This window comes from Triturus cristatus, chromosome 12 (assembly GCF_964204655.1).
Source record: "Triturus cristatus chromosome 12, aTriCri1.1, whole genome shotgun sequence".
Taxonomy (NCBI): domain Eukaryota; kingdom Metazoa; phylum Chordata; class Amphibia; order Caudata; family Salamandridae; genus Triturus; species Triturus cristatus.
This window is the reverse complement of record NC_140595.1, coordinates 463598052-463619089: the sequence shown is the minus strand read 5'-3', so window position 1 is coordinate 463619089 and position 21038 is coordinate 463598052.

The window sequence follows — 21038 nt, the reverse complement described above, 5'->3', positions numbered from 1 at the left end:
CAGAGTTTTGTAGTCCTGCATGGGTATGGGCGTCTTTTTGTTTGGTCCTCTAGTTGTCTTTTTTGTAACTGCAGGGTTCTGTGCACTTATTTTCCTGTTAGTCCATTTACCCCCTCCCCGTGGTTCTGCAATTGTATTGAAAAGACCAACATGGATACTCTGTGTCTTTAAAAGTATCATTGGAGGTGGTGGATCCGTAATTGACAATGAAGTGGAATTGGAAGTACTTTTGTCCCTTTCAATTGCACTTAACTTCTCCCTGCTAGGCGATTTGTTTAGGGCAGAAGTTAATATTGTTACCTCGCTCGATGTTGCAGGCCCAGATGCCCCCTCGGTACAAATAGTTAGTGATTCCTCCACGCTCATAATCTGATTTTCTATTGCCACCATTGTACCCATAATATAATTCATGATAGAAGCTCAAGTTTTATTTGGGGATTTAGTCACCACCGTCCCTGGATGTTTTCTTTTTCCCATATTCAAAACCTGACTGTTAGTTGGCTATTACAGGACAATTAAATTATAACAGCATTTATTTAATATATTTTACAAGTAGGAAAAAGAAAATGCATCAATCAAAAACCACTTAAGTCTTAATTAATTCGGTCACTATTTCGTTCCCTGCAGCTCAAGTCAATCTCCAGGGCAGGGCCAAAGCCCAAAGTCAAGAGAAATAAATATCAGTAGTAACAAGTCACAAAACATTTAGTGCGACAGACCTCAGAGTGCATGCTATGATCACTTGGATAAACTCTGGAAGATTTGCCTCACCAAGCCAAGAGGGTTGGCCCAGCCCTGCCTCTTCCTGTCACTGATGGGTGTAGAGGGGACCGGGCTTTGCCCGGGCACGGCCCACGCATGTCAAGGTCAAGCACAGTGGGTTTCTGAAGCCCCTAAGTAGGGTTTATTTCAGTAATCTGTGAAACACGCAGGATATTGTGGACGTTGTAGTGCCCCAGCGGCTGCACCTCACGGCGGCTCACCCCCTGCTGTGACCTAAGCTCACGTGTTGGTGAAACACACATGTAGCAGGCGTCCAATGGCAAACTTGTGGTGCTCTCCCATCAAGAGATTGCTGTTGGTGACAGGCAAGTCCCAGTAACAACAAACAAAGCCCCCCCCCCCCCCAAGATTCAAACGTTCACCTTGAAAATAGATATGGATCCATATCATTCCAGTATTAAGATTGCCTCTGAATTCATTTCTCCAGAGCCCCCCCAGTATCATTAAGATATCTTCTACAAATAGGGAATCTTCTATGAAATCCCATTGTTGGGCATACACTTTACTCCCTATGCCTGTCTTATATTTGTTGCACAAGTTCAACCTATAAGGAGAGAGGAGGGGGCAGAGTGGACTTTCTGGTCTTGTTCCTCTCGACAATAGAAAGGCAAGCGATCACCCTCCATTTACCAATATCCTCTCTGTTAGAACTAACCCAGATGTATTGTTGCATAGCAGGTTCAATTTCCATCTTTACTAGTACATATCTCAGGAAGGACTAGTCCACTTGATTGAAAGCCTTTGTGACATAATACTGGGTAGTTTTTCTTTCTGGATTTTCAAACAAGTGAAGTACCCTTCTTTCATTATCAAAAGTTTGTCTGTTGTATGAATGTCTAACTTAAGTAAAGATATCACACATTTAAGGTGCAGATTTCTTTGAGTTTACTCTACCTATATACAAGGGCTATATATGCCTCTTTTTTGGTGGATGTCATTTTACCAGATTCTCGGTATGAATAATAAACTTTAGTCAGTTGGGGAGCCAGGAATAAATATCTTATTTTATAAGAAAAATATCCTCTCATTCCTCTGACTATGGCAGAAAAAGGTAAATTCTTTCTCTTTGGTGACTATCTGTCCATATAGAATCAAAGTCCTAGAAAACTCTTAGCATCATGTGGGAGATTCCACTACTTGTATATTTATCAGAATGGAGTGTATCAATGAATGGTGCCCGTATTACATGAAAATCTCCATGTCATATAAGCTCACATTTCATCTTAACTTTTATCATGATTGTCATGGATTGTGGGAATCTCTTCTGATTTTAGTTTGAGGCATGAGAAATGATCAATGTTACATTCCTTGTGACTATTACATATTTTCTTTTTGTTGTTGTCGCTTTTAACTTCTATTTCACAAGGTCAGTCTTTGTGAATAGCAAGCATCATTTCACATGCTTCCTGTTTTACTAATGCATGAATTTGGATCAATCAATCAATCAAACATGATTTGTAATGCGCTGCTTCTCACCTGTGAGGGTATCCAGGTGCTCGGGGTGGGGGGGGATTCAGCTGCCGAGGGATGTCAATCATATAGCCAAGTTTTTAGGTCTCTTCTGAATTCCTGTAGGCTGTGGGCAATGAAATTAAAATGAAAAAGAGGCACACGCAGAAATCCTGTCCCTGCTGTACATAGGGTCCCCCCTGCCGCCACACTGCCAGAGTCATGGTCAGACCGCGTGCCAGATTAGGAGTTTCCTCCTGTCTGGTGGTCTGGTTTTTGGAATCCCCACAGCGGTGCCTCTAAAAATGAGCACCGCAATGGGAACACCAAAAACAGTTCCTGCACGGCATGGACTGAAAAGTCCATGCCATGCAGGAACTGGGGCGTATCCACACAGGGGGGGGGACTTGTGGTGCCCCCTGTGTGCTTCTCCATGCGGAGGAGGCACGAGGGGGGGCCCTGCAGGGCCCTTTTAGTTTCCTCTCTGCCACAGTGTTTATGGAGGAGGAACCTCCATGACATAGCCAGCGGAGAGGAAACTCGTAATATGCTTGGCGGGACCACGGCAGTCCCGGCAAGCTCATTGTGGCCTCCTGACCGCCGCAACACCATCAGGGAACAGCGTTCCCTGGCAGCAGCGGCGGGGCTGTGGTGGTCCCACTCCCCGACTCATAATTGGGCTGTCGGAGACCGCCGCACCCGTGTGAGTCTGATGGTCCATAGTAATCGGGGCCATAGTAACTTCTATATTATAACTACCAGTACGTATGGAATTTAAGTATTTACTTATTTTGTTGAGCACGGACAAGGCCTTGTTAGACCTTGAAGTTTTCTTCAATAGACTAAGTTTGATGCCTTAACTTTAGAAGTTATACTTAAGCAACTTAGATATAAGAACAAGTAATTTATGGTGCAGGCCATAAGTGATGTAGAACATTTTTTACAAATAATGTTTATGCGTGTGAGAAATCAGGACCTGTTTGCAGTGTGTCCCCAATTTTTGCCCCTATTTTTTACTACTAGGTGCTGGCTTTCTGGCTTTACTGAGACCTTGACTTGATCTTAAATTGTGTTGGTGGCTTTATGGCTTGTGGTAGATGCATACATACCCCTACTAATAAATCACCTTCCAACATTTGGTTTGCAGTGGTAGGATCCAGTACTTGTGTTTGACCACACCATACATGTATCTAAGTGAAGATCTTCAAAAATCCAGTAAACTGACTTACAAAAAAAAAGAATAATTTTTGAATTTAGACTAAACTGTTTCTAATTCAATTTTCAATTTTCCTAAATTGTTCTACATCTGTTTGCAAAGTTTTTTTGACCCAGAACTAGGGATACCATGGAGTTAGATATGGCTGATTCAACTAACCACAAAGTATCTGAACTTAGGGGAGAGTGTACAGCCAGGGGGCTACCTGCTGCAAATAGAATCTGAAAGGCAGAGATGGTTAGGTCCCTTGAGGCCTGGACAGAGTCCGCTCCAGAGAATGAAGGGGAGGGGGTGGAGGACCCCTCCAACAACCTCCAGGAGGAGGAAGATGACAAAGTGTCCCTTCCCTCTACCAGGTCTAGACACTCAGCAAATGGAGGGAGGGGGGGCTCTCCCACAGAGGACCCAGAGAGGGCCCTCAGAAGGCAAGAGCAGCTTGAGGCTCAACTGGCATACATAGAAGTAGAGAAGAAGAAGCTCGAAATAGCTAAGAAGAAGTGGGTGAGGTAGGAAGAAAAAAGAAATGGTGGCAGCGAAGTAGAAGTAAATGAGAAGGTATCCATGAGTAGTGGGTTTGATCCCTGGCTTCCCAAGGGGATAGTTACCATGTATGTTGAGGGGGATGACATTGACAAATGGGTGACTGCATTTGAAAGGGCCCTTAAGATGAGAAGGGTCCACTCCAAGTACTGGGGTTCACTACTTTGGGAGATGATCCCAGTAGTTGGGACAGACAGACTCCTGACCCTACCCACACATGAGCAAATGTCTAGTCAGGAAATTTGGTCTTGCCAGCAGTACAGGGTGAAGTTCAGGGACACCCAAAAAATAAACACACAGTCCTGGGTGGACTCCGTTGACATCTCAGTGAAGGCACTGGAGTCAGGGTAACCAAGTGAGTACTTATGAGGGGATGTACAAAGTTAATTGTTAAAGAGCACGTCCTGACTCATTGTGTACAAGAACAGTTACACCAGTATCTAGTGGACTCTAAGATGTCTGGTCCCAGGGAACTGGGGGAGGCAGCTGATGAGTGGGTTAGAACCTATGTATCAAATCAGCAGCAGGGGCAGACTCCAAGAAGGGATGAGAGGTTTGGCCTAAAACATCCTAAAGAGGGAGGTCATAAGCCCATCAGAGAGACTCGCTCAGTACCCCAGAACCCTATAAAGGAGGATAGTAGATCCCACACCCACTCTGACAAGCAGAGGCAGGGGGAACCAGGGCTGAAAAAGTACTTGGACAACAAGGTTTGTTTTGGCTGCCAGCAGTCAGTTCGCCCCCACTTGTTCCAAGAAGAAGGTTAGCACTGGGCGAACCAGTGTAGCCTTAGGGGAGGAGTCCTCCGATGAGGAGGCCCTCATAGCATTATATTGGGAGACATGTCCAGGTGGTGAGCTGGTGATCCCTAAGGGTGGGAGTAGGCACTTGCACTCCATTCAGGTGAATGGGATCCCTACCACTGGCCTGAGAGAGACATGTTCCAGTCACACACTAGTGAGTGACAGGTTGGTGTCCCCAGACTTATATGTGCCAGAGGAGACAAAAAAAATGAGTGTAGCCACAGGTGAGGTCACCACTAAACCTGTAGCCAAAGCGCGTCTGAAAAGGAAGGGTACCCTTGACTAGTATAAGGTGGTAGTCTGTTCTGAACCACCCTTAGATTGTATCCTAGGCAATGACCTCCCAGAGGTTGGACTGATGCCAAGTGGGGTGGTCGCCGAGAGCACCCCATCACAACGTTCCTGGGGGCCCAGTCCCTATATTTAGGAGACAGGGGTCACAAAAGAAAGGGAAAAAGAACAGGAAAGGTAAGCCACTCCTAAAGAGAGTTCCAGTGAGCCAGGGGTCTTCTGTGCCAGTAAGGGAGATACCCAAAGTTGGCAGTGGTGAGGCTTCACCTGACCACAAGGAAGACCTGAGCAGTCAGGCAACTGTCAAGGAGGAGGGTGTCCCCCTGCACTGGCAGAAGGGAGAGTGGAAGAAGGGTGTCTGTCACAGGATGTGGTAGCCCCCACTCTGAACAGCAAGAGAGGTTCCTGGAACCCACAGTTGCCCCTAAAGCAGCCCAGCCACCTATCAGTGGAAAGCTTAGGGTGTGGTTCTGCATTCTGACAGGTGCCAGTAGCCTCTGCTGGGTGCTGGCTTTCTTGACAGCACTGTACTTGGCATGGGAGGCAGACCCCATGACCAAAAGTAAGTTAAGCCCCCTGACCCTGTCAGTCATTGTGGGGTTGTGCAAGTGTTGGGTAGCCACTGTGGGTAAGCTAGGTGTTGTCTTAGCAACATTAGGTATAGAGGAAGCTGGCACCTCACTACCCAAACTAAAAAGAGGGAACAAAATGAAACAGCTGTGATTACGTTTCCAATTTAAATGGGTCCTGGTACTGTGGAGATGGGTCTGCATCCCAGAGGAAGTGACCTTGGCAGGAGGATGTAAGGCAGAGTAGGTCCTGCAATTTACAGCCTGATTTCTCTACTTTCGTCCTCGCCCGACAGACCAGGGATGGGCTGAGTCTCCTGGGCTGTTTCCTGGGAGGTGGTGGTGTGAGAAATCAGGACCTGTTTACAGTGTCCCCCACTTTGTGGCCCCATTTTTACCACCAGGTGCTGGTTTTCTGACTCTGATTGTGCCCTGGAATCTGCTAACCAGATCCAAAGCCTGTGCGCTCATTAAACGTAAATGGTAATTAGGTATGAATTCAGTTGGTACTGACAAGCCCAGCAGTTTTAAGGCACTTGTGTGTGCACTGCTGTGTTGCCTGCTGTCATTTTAAAAGTCAGTCCCGTTTTGCAAGCTGCTTTTAAATCGAAATTATAGGCAAATTCGACTTTGGATTTAAAGGTACTTCCAAAGTATTAAACAACCTTATCTTTACATATAAGTTACCCCTAAGTCCTAGGTGCTCCCAGGGAAGGGTGCCATGTACAAATAAGCAGAGACATTTTCAAATATATTTTATATGCGCTGTTGAGGTAAAAATTACCAATTTAGTTTGTTCCCATTGTAGCGTTTTAGCTCCATAGGCTAACATCAAAATACTGTAATAAAGTATAACTATTGACAGAAGTGAGCTAAAATAGTATTTCAAGGACTTAAAAGATTGGTAATGATAGATCCGACAACTGGCCACTGTCGAATTTATCATAACTAATACAAAAAAAGGCATTAACGAACTTTCTTTTTTGTAAGCTAAAATCCAGCCTTCTAGCATCCTCTCCTGATTGGCCAGCCTTGACAGGACGTGCCAACTTGCTCTGATGAGGTGATGAATGGCCTGCATAGAGACAAAGGTTGTCTGGTAGGAGGAAATCTGCAGCTGCTGAGGAAAGGCGAGGAAGGGGGCTGGGTAAACAAACTGATCTTCAAAGGGAACAGGACAGTAAGGATGCAAGCCAGGCCTACCGCCTCTTCCTGTACCCCCCAGCCAGATGGGAGCCCCAGGAATGGAATTTGCAGAAGGCCTGGAAGGGGAGTTTTAAGAGAAATGAGCCACAGCAGTATGTTATCTTAGCCAGATATTAAACCCAAAGAGAACGTTTCTCCATCTTGAATTTTAAAGTACAGTGCTTTGTGGGACAAGAATATGACACACTTTGGAGGAAGCTGTCATACATCTAGGTGGGACCCTGCACCCTATTGGTCAGTGGTGCCCCACTACTTGTCGCCCCCAGAACACTGGATAAATATGGGAGAGCTGGAAAGCAACTCAGATCCCTGCCTGGAATGATCAAAAGAAGAAAGACTTCCCTGCTGAACCCCTGGTCAGCACCCTAGAGGACTGCACTCATAAGGACTACACCTGCTGCACACCCTCTGGTTCTACAGAGAGGACTTTGCATGACTTCAAAAGGACTAAGGAAAGAAACCCCTGAAAGCAACAGGTACAAAAGAGCTACAATAGATCCCCTGCCTGAAACTACAAGAAGAAGGAGGAATGCCCTGCTAGAAACCTGGCCTCCACCACAAGGGCTGCACTCTGAATGACTGCACCTGTTGCACACTAAGGAACTGCAGCCCTAAAGACTTTTCCTTGCTTCAAAAAGAGAAGGAATGAACTCCCTTAAAGTAAAAGATTAAAAGAGCTCCACTTGCATCATCTTTTGCAAGAAGAACCCAGCTGACCACCTTCAGCCGGACTTTAAAGGATATGACCAGGTGCATTGTAGGGACGGTAGTCCCAACTTCCTGGGAGCAACTCAGAGAATCTGGAACCTTGGATATGATTAGTGAACACTTTAAACCCCCCAAAGGAACTTCAGGAGGCACCTCATGAAGTTTGGAAAACTTTTGAGAACTTTGTGAAAAAGTCCCATTAGTGGACCGACCCGTTGATGAGAATTAAGCTGCGACGTCAAATCGCGACTCTGCCTGGATTTCAGATTCATCTAACTGAAAGCTCCGAAGCTCAAGACTGCCAGGATTTCACCAAAGCCTTGGGCAAATCCAAGCTGCCGTCATCAATCTGAATCCCACCCTGACCAAGTGCCCCGCTCGACGACGAGAGAAAAAGCTCCAGAAAACAATTAATTGTGGAGGTAAAAACTTGATTGGGCCTTACCATTCAGTGCTCCATTGCTGTCGACCTTTGTCCCAGTCAGGCACGACCAGATGTCCCAAGTTGGCCCTTTTCGTTGTTAGGCACTATAAAGCATATATTCTTTAAAAATTCATATCTCTGGTTCCCTACATTAGATTTCATTTGTTTTGCTGTCATTTTAAAGATAACATATATCCTATTGTTTTAAAATTGGTGTTGGATTTTTATTGTGTGTTGTGTGTTGTGTCTTACTTATTTAATGTATTGGTGTTTTTAAATGCTTTACACACCCGTCTCCTAAGTTAAGCCTGCTTGCTCACAGCCAGCTACCAAGGGTTGAGCAAGGGAATAATTTATTCAGCTTCGAGCACTGTCCACGGGCTTCATATGGGGCTCGGGTAGGCGGCGGGTAGCTTTGACCACACTACGGCGGCCAAGAACGAGGGGGTCCCGGACTTCGAGTGGTATTATCTGGCGGCACAATTACAATGGCTCACACAGGCGGTGGCAAGGGAGTTTAGAGGCCCAGAGGGCCCACAGGGCAGGTTAATTCCTCGCCATGTGCTTTCTTTCATAATCCTCCAACAGCGGATGGACCTAGCCCAGCTCACTCTTGAGGAACGCACCCTTAGGTTGTGCTGGAACCGGTGTCAGAGGAGGGCCGCCATTATCCACCCTTATACCCCGGAGATCCCCCTTGGTATGTGCACGGCGCTCCCACACGGGGGTGATTGGTCGGGACTAGCCGCTTGGGAGGACCTTGGCATACAAGTGGTGGGCGACTTATATAGGGAGGGGGTGCTCTTACCCTTCCAGGAACTGCAGGACTCCCATGGGCTCCCACGGGGAGATTATTTACTTCACGCTGCTCTCACAGCGGGCATCCAGAGGCACTGGAATGCGGGGCTCTCGGAGCCGCCAGTCGCCGCGGGCTGCCAATCTGTGGTTATGGCCGCGGGTACGTTCGGGGCTATTACCTGCCTATATCGACGGCTGTCGACGGAGCGCTTGCTGCCCCTAGTCACGTTGAAAGATAAATGGGAAGCTGACCTTGGGAAGCCCATCCCCGAGTCGACATGGCCAGCGTTGGTGCGGCGGGCCTGGAAGGGTACGTGTAATGCCCGGTTTCAGCTAGTACAGTTTTTTACACTGCACAGGGCATACCTGACGCCAGTTAAGATATTGCAATATTTTGGGGGCACACATTCTCAGTGCCCGCGGTGTGGGGGAGATGGGGCTGATTTTCGCCATATGTTTTGGTCTTGCGCGGCGCTGGGTAGTTACTGGGAAGACGTCACGGAATGCCTGAACCAAGACAGATCGTAACATCGATTTTGAGATGGGGGCCTGCCTGTTGCTTTGGTTCCCCCACACCCGCCGCACGAAGGTTACTAGCAAGTTCTGTGACTTAGGGTTGATCATGGCCAAGAGGGAGCTAACCATGCATTGGAAGTCAAGGGTGGGGCCTAGCTTTCTGAGGTGGAGGACGGCGTTCGCGAAATGGGCAGGTGCGGAGGGCACACTTCGCCTGCAATTAGCGCAAAGGAGGAACGACGAAAAGGCGTTAGCGACGGCCCGTGCATAGGAGTCACTGGTGGTTGAACTTCAGGGGCTGATGTCAGAAACCATGGGAGAGGGGGGCATACCCGACCGACATGGGGATGCGATAAGCGGGGAGTAGGAGGGGAGTCACTATGGTAGGTGGACACATTCAACGCGGCTGAACCCAGGGGAATGCCCAAGCGGATAGAGACAGGATTGAATACCCCTACATGCATGCATAGTAATAGGGAGGGTCGCATCAGTGGGAGGATAGGAAGACGGGGGCACACTGACAAGGGTTGCGGGAGGGAGTGGGAGGGGGGGCCCAAGCGGGGAGGGTTACTTCTCCAATGCATAACTGGTTGAAATGTCGTCTGTAATATTCTTTGGGGAGTTGCTGGTGCTTTTGTGGGAATTGTATTGGTATGTTGGTGAGAAAACAATAAAAAATGTTTACACAAAAAAAAAAGGGAATAATTTATTGAGACCTTAACCGGGCCTTATATTGTGTAGGTGGCCTTATTGCTAGTGGTAGGTGCATATTTACCTGTACTAATAATCCACCTTCCAACAGAGCAAAACTTATGCAAAAAGGTGGTCAACGATCTACAGGCCCTCAATGACACCAAGCGATAGCTATCATGTATTAACATTTCCTGGTATAAGTACATTTTAAACAGTTAAAAGTGGACATTTTGTGTCATGATCTAGAGAAAGATAACTTTGTACATGGGTGATGGAAGCAGTTTAAGGTCTGTGCCTTTGGTATAGGTGCATGTCACTGTGCTAGAACAGAAAACTATATAGCACAATATATATAATAACACATTTACCCACATACATTTGATCGTTATAGCTTGTATCCCCCTGATTGGTCATATGAGCTGATCGAGGGACACAGTTTAGATGAATCCTTATGATGACTTGCACACACATCTGAGAACGTGGGTTGAATCCGAGAGGCTTCTGAGTTATCTTGCTCCAGAAAATTAAATGTTACAGTAAATATCTGGATAACTCTGTGTACAGAAAAGACCATTTACCACTATTCAGAACAACTCTATCATGGATAAAAATGCCAAGGCTGATCAATATGCAGATGAACCCCCACTACACCTAAAAAGGTTTTTTGGGGAAACTAAATAGAGCATTTCAAGGATTGACTCAATACTATCATAGATTGAATGTCCATGGCCCAAATGAAACCTTTTAAGACACTGTACCCTGGGGGCGCAATAGGCATGTGTGCCCATTTTTTATGGACCCTGGACACTACAGTATAAAAGAAGGGGCCACAGACACCGAGGCAACCCCTTCTGTAATATGGATCATGCAGCGCTAATTGACAGCTGGTGCATTTTCAAGGGGGCATGCTTTTATTTGCAAGGGGTCGTAGCCTAATGCAAATGCGGTAATCCTTTGTATTTCTGCCATTGTCTTATTACATACATGGATACAGAGGCAAATAGGCCATCATGAGCTGCATTGTCGGTGGTACTACTTAAAGTTGGCACCCAGTCTGTTATCCCCAGAGGATGCCCCTTGCGAGGGGGTACTGGCATAATTGACATCACCCCGAGTATCCCCCACAGGCCGGTGTAGTCATTCACTGCACCCGCTACACCTGGATCTCTGCCCCTATTTGAGATGGAGCCCGGGTTGCCTCATGCAGTGAATGCCAGGCTGCCAGCCTGGCTTTCACTAATGTGCTATTCTGATTATGTGCCTGCAAACTGAACAGTGATTTCACAGTAATAGACCACACCATCCAGGTCTGCACCCTGCGCGTTAAGTTAAAGTTGAACAATAGAGCAGTCCGGGCGAGTGGGTCCTTTGCGTAATATAACAGCTCATTCAGAGTCCTAAATTCTTGTGAGTCTAAGTTGACCAACCACAGCTTCGGAACCCATAAGGAAAAGGGTCTTCCTGTCTCTCATCAACTCCCCTTTCTCAACCGTCAATAATTTATCCCTTAATCAAACAGCAGAGGTGCCCTTGAAACCTAGGTCCTCTCACATTGCGACAGAAGCTACCAGAATCCCATGCTACCAGAATACTACCTACTGTCCAAGAAGAGCTGCAGCCCGTCTGATCAAATGGTAATGCTTCATTAACATTAGATTCTATTTGCAGCAATGGCAGCTAAAAGAAATATCGCTAGAGCGTGGGGGCAAGCCTCCCCCATGAATAGGGCAATGGAAGAATGACTTAGACTGGTGTAGTGCTGCCGTCGTCTATGAAAGCAGAGGCTGCCCATGGAAATGGGACAAAGTATGGAACCACTGGATAGTATACAGAGGCCTTGGGAACCTGATGGGGGTGTACGGGAGGGGACCCAGACTAGCAAGGGTAGATGAATCAAATACCGCCTAATAAGAATCTCACAAGAGTAAGCTATGAAATGAAAGTTGTAATATGTGAAAACAAACTCAGAATGTAACTCTGTTTGGATCAATAATTATACCTGTGTAACCGGAACACTGTATGTTGCAATTAATAACTGTTTAATAAATATATACTCTAAAACATTAGATTATATAATCTATTGAAGTCTGATTGGTTCATGGGCATAACATTTCTTATGCATAGCTTGATGTCCAGAATAAATGGTTTCAAACAGATTGAAAATAAGCATGTGGCCCTCTAGAATCTGAAGAGATGCTGTGTTCATCGCTGATAAATTTGTCTCTGGCTCTGTATTTCCTTGGACTTGTGATAAAGATAGAAATAACATCTAAAAATTAACTAACTAAACTGATAATTTGCCTCAGTTATTAACATGAAAACTAGGCCTGGGTGGAACTCGCGGTTTTTCACTCCACGGAATTACGTGGAGTTCCTGAAAAAGAGTTTTGCGTGGCCATCCCTATTTTTACATGAAGTCTAATGCCCTCTACGAGATGGATGCCTGCACTGTTAATTGCAAACCCGCGCTAGCGCTGTTAGCATTCTGTGCGCACTGGCGGCATAGCTTTCATCTGAAATTCTAATTTAATAAACCAGGAGGTTTTCAATCATCACTGGTTTTATTTGTTTGATATTAACATGCTTACTGAATGGGTCTGTTGACCAGTTTGATCATTACAGGACAGAAAAAAGTTTATTAAAACGTCCACAGCTCCTTAATCATATCATGCACGCAGAGCGTCCTCGCCGAGACTGAACAGTTACTTCATCTACAGAGATGATACTGCCCGGCTACATGTCTGCAGTGCATCCCTTCACGGCGGCAGGCTGAAGGGAAGTGAGAAGGCAGCTGCATTCTCATCCTCTCTTCCAGTGCCTGATAAACATCAGAAGTTTGCCTGTTTCATCTGAATACGAACACACAACGTGACATTTGTTTCCTGAAAGACTAACTGCTCTCGGCTTGTCCGTCCATCCTGTTTGGCGGCTAAACAGTTTCCAGAGAGAAGGCGACAAATATATCTTCCTTGGAAGGGTGGACCTCTGCGGTTCCCCTCCTGATTTGATTGGTCAGGTGGAGAGCCCACTGACCCAGGACATAAGCCAGGTACCACCCAGTGACTAGGATGGGCTGAACCTGTGCACTGAAAAAAAATGAGCATGCCAAGAATCACACAACCGATGTCTACAAGCTTGTAAAATGACAGCAACACTAACAAGAACACTCAAAGAACCCCAGCGCAAGACACACGGTCCCCAGGTGCCTCCATCGAGGCATGAGCGGAGAGTCAACTGCCATTATCCCCTCGTGTCTCCTCTCTCAACTCGACTCACTCCCTACAATTGCCAGCCTCCACTGCTGAACCACAGCATCCCACCCTCCACTTCCTCCCATTGGAAAGGGAACAACATCAGTTCCGCAGGGGGATTGGACAGACTGTGTTTACTCAGGGTGTCCTTGTTTGGGCTATTATTCCTCCCTCCTCATTGGCTGGGAAGGTTGTTCTGGGTGAGCGCATCAGTAAACTCCACTCCGCCCGCGGTTGGGGAGTTTTTGCCGAACTCCATGCTCCAAGTGGAACACCAAGTGGCAAAACTCTGTGAACTCCGCCAGCGGAGTGGAGTTTGTCACCCACCCCAAATAAAAACACACTTTGAAATGACACATAGTCAAAATGTGCAAAACACTCCAGCCAGCCATATTCACTCGTAGACCACTGTTAGATTTTACCTTAAACAAATAGAAGCTTTAGAAATTGCTGAACTATGCACAAATGTATTTGTTATCTTGACCTTAATGTGACTTGCTTAGATGTTGTCATAGTTGCATTTTGCAAAATGTATTCATTTCTTTAAACTACATATTCTTGATGTACCAAGCTTGAACTTCCTATCTATCTTGTGTTCATATAATACTAAATAGAGAATCCCACATTTTAACAATACCTCTCACTTATATTAAATACGAAAAGCATTTCTCAACTAGAAATTTGCAAGCAAATGTTTCTCTCTTTAGTGTAGTTCATTGTTACTCAGTGAAACACTGAATAAATGGTAGAATAGACTCTGCAACAAAACTTCCCTTGAACCAAGGTTAGACGTTTGCAGATACACAAATGTTTAGTGATCTCTGTTACATATTTGATAGTAGACTGTGTACTTCATGTGTTTTCTGTGGAAAAACAAGAACGAATCTGATTTCCATCGAAAGATGTCTTCTCATTAGACTGGAGTGATCCAACCTGCAACACTGTTGTTTGCATGTGTTCTTGTCTTTTATAGTAGTGCATGCTTCTAGTTGGACTCCGAGCTCTCCTTTCTAGGATCTGAAATTTGCTATCCTGCTGTGGGCTACTGCTGACATCTACTGTTGCCTGCTACTTTGGAGATGAGACGTCCAGACTTTACCCTTTTCTTTCTCTTACTGACAGGTGTAGCAACTGTTGCATCTGTTTCCCCATATTTCTCTGCTGAGGCTTATTTTGTGTAGATTGGTACTGCAACTGTATGCTGATGCTTTTTGGAAATTGACGCTTGGCTGAGTTTCACAAACTACTCTTTATGGGATTTTTCACTACTCAGTTTGATTTTGAACTTGATGCTCCTTTGATCTCACTCTTTTCTCAAACCCTTTATGGGTTCTATTAGGTTTTGATTCCAAACTTTAGCTAGAATAGGGACTAACTCATTTATGGAACATGCTTGCCAAATTGTACTATTGATGACACTATATTTTCTTTGATAATTTCTGTAAACAAATGTATATGACTTACTAATTGAATAAAAAAAACAAGAAGAATTCACTACTCTCTTTAAGAGAATAAAGGTTTTTGAAACCAATTTAAAACTCACATTATTGACTGAACTTAAAACCTGTTAATAGTGATGTTGATTGACCTGATTTGATTTAGCTTTAATTATGAAACAGTGGCAAAGATCTGTCGCCTAGAAGAAGAAGATTTAGAGCGGAGTTGGAGCCCATTCTTGTAAGTCACTGGTTGAAGTGGTACTGGAAAGAACATTTTGAACTCTTTCACGCTATCACTTGTTCCATTGTATGAATTCACCACAATCACACAGCACCTTCTACTTTAAAGACTGCTGGCCTCTCTGTAAGCTAGTGGCAAATTCTGAAGGTCGGTGGAAATGCTGGACGAGCGCAGTTCTTCAGCACTAGAGTCCAATGAGATTGTTTTGGACAAGGTGACAAACCTTTTACTCAAACAACCTTGGTCTGCCTAGTGTTTTTACAAAAAATTGGGTTGAGATGTGGCTTGTTGCAAACGTGGACTATGGACCTGGTTACAAGGCCAGGACTAAATTACGACACATACAAGAGTTTTGCGCAAGGATCAGAACTATGCCTCCCTCCTCAAATTTTTCCCACCTGACTTTCAGCAGGTCTAAATTCTCAAAATTGACAGGGGGTAAATGCTGTGTTGGTTTCAAGAAATGCTGAATTTGGTGTGAAAAATATCAGTTCTGATTGTAATTTATCACTATACTGAGGAAAACTCAGAATTGAGGGTATTTACCACCCCAATTCAATACTGTGCATTGTGGTATCAGTATTTAACAGGTACAGAAAACATCTTACTCTATTATCGCCCACTTGTGATCAGTGTCTTTCTTCGGGTTTTTGATATTTTTGATTGGAACTACAGTTCGGTTTATATTCCAACAACTGTTTTGCATCAGATGTTTAAGGAACACATGACTATGTAGTTTAGTTCATATGTATTTTTCCTATTTCAGAGTAAAAGGCCACATAAACTTGAGTTATTAAAGCCTGAATGCGACACACCCATATTGTTGTTAGAAACACTCAAAATCACTATTACTATCCATTGCACTGAATTAAAAAACAATAGTGTAATACAACAACAATTTATCAAATTTAGGCTACGGAATGTGTTTCATACTGCACCCAAATATTGTATCGATGTCCGGTCCCATTATGATTGGTTCTTGAATCAGATTTATTTTTTGAAACACTCACCAAAATTCGTCTTACAAGAAAGATCATTGGTGCAGCAGGTGCAGCAGCACTGGGCCAGGAGGCCTGAGAAGCCTTCTGAGCCCTGATTATTGCTGTATTTTACTTACACAAACAGCAGTCAGGGGGGCCATTGACTTGCCTGAAGTAGGGCCCTGGGCCCCCTTGCCAATGAAAAATATCTATGCTTTTCAAAACTTCAAGCGACTTGTTATCTCTTTGTGAACAAAGCTGTATTGGATCAATATTGCAAATGCGCTAAGTGGCCAAGTATTGATGAAATATTAGTTTATGGCATGATCCTGGGCCATGAATCCTAGCAGATGTGCAAGTGTTTGCGCTTTCTTCTCTGTACCACAGGTTCCGGACTGGGGCGTAGCTTGGTCAGTAGCTTGGTCAGTAAGATTGGGGGGGGGGGCTCCAGATTTCCCAACAGTTACGCTGGATAAAATGCATTATTTGAGAAGGAGCAGTGGGGAGGGGCTTAAGGAGCATTAGGAAGGGAAAAGAGGGCAAATTGTTAAGGGTACTTAAAACTCAATATTTTGTAAAATAACAATTTTTTAAGACCTTTAAAACAGAGATGAGTGTTTGTCTGTCTGTGTTTTTGTATGTCTATGTAAAAATCCCAAGTGAAATCCGGCAAATACCCAACTTAAAGAACCTGTACTCAACTATTTACTACAGAATACATTTATTAGGGGGTTGTAAAAGAACCTAAACTCCTCAATCTACCCCCACCCCCCAAGCTACGCTCCTGCAGATTTTCAATAACCTTGGGTTAAATATGGATCTCCTGAAGGGTCGGAGGCCCCTCTGCGCCTCAAGTGCTCCAAGGCCTTAATTGTGTTACTGCTCTGTCCGCACTACTTTCATTTTAAACAATCTATGTTTTTTACCAGGTAGTATATATTTCGCCAACTTGTTGCACTGTTTTTGAGTTCACTGCAGATGACTTGATGCAACGGGGTAGGAAAAAAAAAAAGGCGGAGTGGGTTATCACGATTTCAAAAACTAAATTCCTTTTAACCATTGTTGCTTCCCAGAACAGCTAGTCATCAACGCATTTTCTATCACTACTGTGTCTTTTCAATTGGACTCGGCTCATTTAGCTGATACTGTTTTTCCAGTTAATTGAGCTGCACTCCATTATTAGCCCAAGCTGTTTTCTTACACAAGAATACAAAACAGCTCCTCCGTGGCACGTTCCGCAAGCGCCTGACTAACGAGTCACAAGGCAGCATTAAGCTGTACATTTCATTTTCATATAACAATAACTCTATTAGCATAATCTACTTGTGTTTGAAGGATTGCAGCGCCTCAGAAAGTCAAAGAAATTTAATTATACACTTCTGAAAACCAACCAGGCCAGCAAACCATTACAGTCAAAGTGATAATCGGTTGTGATCTAACACAATAGCTAGTTTAATTCATTTTAATGTGGTGTCACAGTTCTTTTGTTTGTTCATCGTTCTGTCTTTATATTTATTTATTTATTTCCCAGAGGGATTCTCTGTGCCTTTCAACATTTGGCTTTTAAAACTAATTCTTGAATAAGTCTCTTTTATGCTGCCTGAAAATAATACTGTTGAATTGATTCCTATACAAACGTCACCCACTGCTCTCAAATTCGTATACGTGCGTACTAAGTGTTGTAAAAAATGCACACTAAATTATCAATCATTAAAGACTTGTGTGCGTACCATTAATAAACTTTCTATAGGTATAATCGGTTTCTCAGAGCGTGAGGTACTGCGAAACGAAGTTTTATGTTTTAGCCCCCTCTAAAATCTTGCCTCTGTCTGCCTCCCTTCTCCTTGCTCCATTCCATTGTGTGAGGGTGTGTAACTGCATGAGCTGTGGTGTTATTTGGAATGACTAACGCCTGCCATTTATCAGGATGAAATTTGTTAAGGAAACAGTTCTGCAACACATACTCGACTATGCACAACTGGTTAGAAAATTAAATAATATTAGCAGATTAATAAAGTATGTATTCACGAGTAGTCAAATGTTTAATTAAAAACAAGTTAAAACACTCTGTAAAACTGAAAGAAGTTGAAATTGTAGTCTGAAAATGTAGCTTGATTTGTGAGAACAGCTCAAGCAGGATGGACTGGCTGTAGCAGGCATCAAGTGTTTTCTCGGGAGGCTGGAAAGGTGAGGGCCGGGTTTTTTGGAACTGGGAGCCGGTTTTGCAATATCGGCCCCCAGGACCAAAAGGAGCAGTGCTTCACACTTGCACCAACCTTACTGAGGCAAAATTACATTGGAGACACCCCTGTCTCCAATGTGGGGATCGCTTGTCCTCCATGAAGTACATGGCCTGATGGGCTTTCATGGGTGGGATTGAACTGGCATATGTAAACTGGGAGACGTATTGGTGCCACGAGGGCCTCCTATCATTCACAGACCTTCAGCACCAATATGATCTAGCGGACTGCCAATACTTTGCAGCATGCGTTGGCCAAGTGATAACTGACCGATATGGCAGAGGAGTCCCTGCTCAAATGATTGGTCCTGGTGACCATCCTACTCAATCACATAATATCACAGGTTTACCGAACACTCCTAAATGATGGTGGGTTTCCACTTGTACAGCTCAGGGAATGATGGGAGAAAGATCTGGGGTTCCTGGATGACACAGACTGGGTAGATGTCTCTACTCTAAATATCAGAGGAAGGTGGCCATTAGGTCAGGATTATGCCTGGTGCAATTTAAGATATTCCACTGGGCGTACTATTCTAGAGCAAGACTGGTACAAACAGGTAAACAAAGAGCGATAGATGCTTGTGGGGATGTAACCTGGCAGGAATACCGCTGCATACTCTGTGGACATGCCCATGTATCACTACATTCTGGGACACAATACAACACACGCGGGAAGCCATCACACACATGCAGATTAACAGAGATGCACATGTGGTATTATTGAGGGTCTAGGGCGAGCAAACAATTTCAAAATACCTACTACTGTTCTGCAATGCTGCCTTAATGGTCACAAAAAGAGTACATTGTAGAACTGTGAGGATCTGTGGTATTGCCATCCGTGATGGAACGGTTCTGAAATTTGGATTTGTGCATGTGTGCGGAAGAGGCCTGCAGTTGCCCCGGGAGCGGCCAAGGTATAGGGTCTGTGGAAAGAAGCCCAGGAGGCTATATATAGGATTGAATGAGGGACTGTATTATACCGTCTCCATCATTGGGGACGGGACTGAACCGTTGGTCTTCTAACTCCGATTATAATATCATAGATAATATGCACTCTACAGTAGCTTTGCTGACCTGCCACTGTGAGTTTTCTAGTTGCGCAAAATGTAATAAAAAGAAGTTAAAACAAATAAAATGTGGTAATTGGTGTACTTGGCCTAGTTTGCAGAGCCATAGTAAGATGGACCCCAGGATTTCAGGGCAAATGACCTAAACCACTACAGTCAGGGGCAGTAGCCCCTGTCTTCCCGTTAGCAAACAGGGTCTGACAGTTTATAACTGTCTCCATGTTCTGAAAAAGGTGACTAACTGTCATTAAGGGGACCAGATGACCAGTGATGGCAAGGGGAGGAATTGTAAATACGAGATTATTCACTGCTCATAAAATGATTAGAAGTCTCTGTCTTTTATAGAGTCTCTATCTCACTCTTCCAGGTTTTTCAATTAATCAATCAATCAGACTTGTATAGAGCGAACTAATCACATGTGAGGGTATCCAGGTACTGAGGATTTTGCTGTGGAGGCTCAGTCTAACAGCCTGGTCTTGAGTCCTTTTCTGAATTCCAGCAGAGAGGGTGTGGTCCGGAGGTGAAGAGGGAGGTCGTTCCAGAACCTGGCTGCAAGGTAGATGGAATGACCTCCGCTGTGGCTTTGATGTATGAGCGAGTTGAAGGGAGGTGGAGCGCAGGTGTCTGGAGGGTTGGTGGAAATGCAGGCAGTGGTTGATGTATGCTGGTCCTTGGTTGTGCAGAGCCTTGTAAGCGTGGATCAACATCTTGAAGTGACATCTATTCTGAATGGGAGCCATTCGTTTTCTGAGGTGGGGGTGTGTTGGGTCTGCCTGGGGAGGTAGAGGATGAGTCTGGACGCAGAATTCTGCATGACTTGGGTGACGGTTTGCCTAGTGTTGTTAGGAGACATTTGAAGATTTTACGGAACATGCGAAGAGTGAGGAAGTAGGCAGAGGAGCCAGCACTGATATAGTTTTTCGTGGTGAGCTTGCAGTTCAGGATGATGCTGAGGTTACGGGCATGGTCTGTCGGCATGGGTGAGGGTCCTAGTTCAGAAAGCCACCAGGAGTCCACAACGAGGAGGTGCTGTCCCCAAAGATCAGTGCTTCTATTTTGCCTGTGTTGAGCTTCAGGCAGTTGTCTTTCATCTAGTTGGTGGTGCTTGTCATGCACCTATGGAAGTTGTCCCTCGTTGTGGGCTCTTCTGATAGCAAGAGGATGATCTGGGTGTCGTTGGCATAGGAAATATGTTCAGTCAATGGGTTCTGATGATGTTGGCCAGGGGGATCATGTATGTGTTGAACAGGGTGAAACTGAGGGATGAGCCTTGAGGGACCCCGCAGACGATGCTCTTGTGTTCAGAAGTGAAGGGAGGAAGAAGGGTTCTCTGAGTTCTTCTGGTGAGGAAGGAGGAGATCCCTCTAAGGATGTCTCCTTGAATTCCGATGTGGTGGAGCCTCTTGATAAGGGTGTGGTGGGATACAGTGTCGAGTGATGCTGAGAGATCGAGGAGGATCAGGGCTGCAATTTCTCCTCAGTCCAGGAGGGCTCTGGTGTCATCGGTGGCAGCGATGAGGGTGGTTTCGGTGCTGTGGTTGGTATGGAAATCCAAATTGGCCGATGTCCAGAAGATTATTCCCCAGGAGTTCTGTGAGTTGGTGGTTGATGACTTTTTCAAGGACCTTAGCGGGAAACTGAAGCAGAGAGAAGGGAAAGAAGTTCTTGAGTTTGCTAGGGACAGCGGGCATTTTCTTTAGAAGTGGTTTGACTTCAGCATGTTTCCATTCATCCAGGAAGGTGGCCATGGCAATGGATGCATTGAGAATGGTAGCAAGTTCGTAAATGATTAACTTGTTTCCCAGGTTGAAAATGTGGTGGGTAT